Below are 2,295 nucleotides of genomic sequence, written 5' to 3'. Positions count from 1 at the left end.
TTCCGCGAAGTGCTGCTGCTACAGCTGCTGCTGCTGCTGCTGCTGCTGCAGCTGCCGGTGCAGCTACTGTCCGCTGCTCCGGGCCTCGCCCACTATCTTACATTGTTCCGTCTGCCGGGTGACACGTTGGCGTTGGCCCGGCGCTTAGCCCTGCGGTGTCGGCCCTGCAAGCTACCCTGCAAGTTGCCCGAAGTAATCCTGTAAGTCGATCTGCAAGTTACAACAAAGTTATCCTCCAAGGTCCCCCAGCAAGTTAACCTCCAAGACACTCGCCATGTTGCCCCACCTAGTTGTACCACCCCATTCTCTCCACATGTTGCCTCAGTTACCCCACCGGGCGCACCGCTGGAGGGACGATCACTTGCACGCGGCCGCGGCAACAGCTTAGAGGAGCGGAGGAGAAAAATGTTGTGGAAACCGGGTTCGATACCCGTGGAGGCACATATATGAGATGAACGTTGCCTTGCCGAGGGCGTGTTAGCACTCGGCGCTCGGGCCGCTTCGGCCGCGGCCCAGCTCCACGTCCCCCTCTGTCTCTCTCTCTCTCGCTCCCGCTACCAGGGAGCCGCGGGAGCAACCGCGACGGCCGCGGCGGGGCGCCGGGCGCGCGGCGGACGCAGCCGCGGAGGTGTACGCCCCCGAGCTGCAGCCCACCACGCCCCGCCGCGCCCCGCCGCGCAGTGCAAAGCACGATGCGCCCAGGGCGTCGCCAACGGTACCCTGCCAAGATTGCCGTCCAGATCTGGAATTGGAACGTACACCAAGCGAGCAGGGGGCGGGCGGGGCAGCATTCCCCACCGGACCAGCACAACCAGAATGGAGCACACTCCCGTATCTGGGCGGGAAAATTAGACTTTTCGCCCGGCGGAGGACGATCGCGGCGGCGGCGGCGGCGGTGGGCGAGAGAGCCGGGCCGGGGTCGGGCCAGAGAGCCCGCGGGCGGTAAACGCAAAGAGGGGATAAGGCAGCCAAAAGACCGTCCACGCAGCAGACGACACCACTTTCACTAAAACAATGAAAACGACCGGAACGCGTCCCCGAAATTCCACACTGGCATGTACACCACCACCACCACCACCAGCAGCAGCAGCAGGACCAGCTACCACCAAGCCGGCGCCGGTCAAAGGCAGTTCACTGCGGTGCATCGACCAGTCACGCGGGCTAAACTTCGCGTGCGCGGCGGTCGCAGCAGGGCGCGCGGTGGATATTAGAGCGCGAAATCCTTAAAGGTGGGCAGCGGGGTCCCATGTCGGCACCCTGCGTGTGGACCGTGTGGACGCCACACGCGCCCCGTTCCGCCTCGCTGGGCGACAGCGGCGGCCGCTGCTCCTGTGCGGACCCAAACGGGCGGAAGGGAATGCCCGCCCCGCGCGCCCCGCCCGACACGGACGCGGGACAATGTGTCGGATGAGAGCATGCGAACGCGACGAGCTCGTCATTTTGTTATTTTTTTACTCCGCTCCTTTCACGTCTGCGCGGGTGCTGCGGCTGCTGCTGCTATCTGTCGGGCATCTTGGCAGCGGCAGCAGCAGCAGCAGCCTTCTGACAACTGTTCTGACAACTATCCTGACGCGTAGCCTCTCTCAGCTCTTTGCATCCCGCCGGACGGCGGCCGCGCCCCGGTCAGTCCGGTCGGCAGTCCGCGCCTGCAGGGCAGCAGCAGCGGCGGCGGCAGGACCCTGGCTTGGCCTGGCCTGGCCTGGCGCGTACGTCCAGGTTTGACTGGACTAATCTGGGTCACACTCGGGCTCGGGGCCCGGGCGCGGCCCCGCCTACGCAGCCTGCCTCTCTGCCCGTCCACCCCTCCCCCCATCCCCAACCTCCCCGCACAGCGACGCGTCGCCGTCCCCGCGACTTTTAATTAAAAAATGTTTGCTCGCGGGATAACGATCGCCGGGCTGCTGGAAATGAGGCGGGGGAAAAAATTGAGCATACGGACTTGGGTCGCTTGGGTGTATCCAAAAGCAGCAAACGCCGACGTCGCAAAGGGCCGGCTGGAACCGATTTCTCTAGCTGACTTTCAAGACATAATTTGGCGAATGAGAATTTTGGGGACGGAAGAGGGGTTCGTGCGAGACGTGTGATGGTCGGCGTCGCGGACGGAGGACGAGGGGGGAGGAGGAGACACCGCTCCCTGCACCGGATTCTTGTCGAGTCCATTTCATCGAGAAGTGCTAATCATCGTTTGACCTTTCGGCCCCGCTCCACGCTCCGCGCACGTGGGGCACCTCAGCCCCCCGCCCCCCTGGAGGCGCGTGGCGCGCGGCCCCGCCGGGGGGCTCGCGAGCCGCGCGG

At 65.0% G+C, this 2,295-nt stretch overlaps 1 protein-coding gene across 2 annotated transcripts in view; it reads right to left on the bottom strand.

Annotated features, from left to right (window-relative positions):
* Positions 1-2,295, bottom strand: part of LOC113216149 (zinc finger protein ZFP2-like) — a 24,231-nt gene that overhangs the window by 21,027 nt on the left and 909 nt on the right. The window lies entirely within an intron of this gene.

This window comes from Frankliniella occidentalis, unplaced genomic scaffold (assembly GCF_000697945.3).
Source record: "Frankliniella occidentalis isolate FOCC.00 unplaced genomic scaffold, Focc_3.1 Scaffold404, whole genome shotgun sequence".
Lineage (NCBI taxonomy): Eukaryota > Metazoa > Arthropoda > Insecta > Thysanoptera > Thripidae > Frankliniella > Frankliniella occidentalis.
This window is presented reverse-complemented; position numbering and strand designations above follow the sequence as displayed.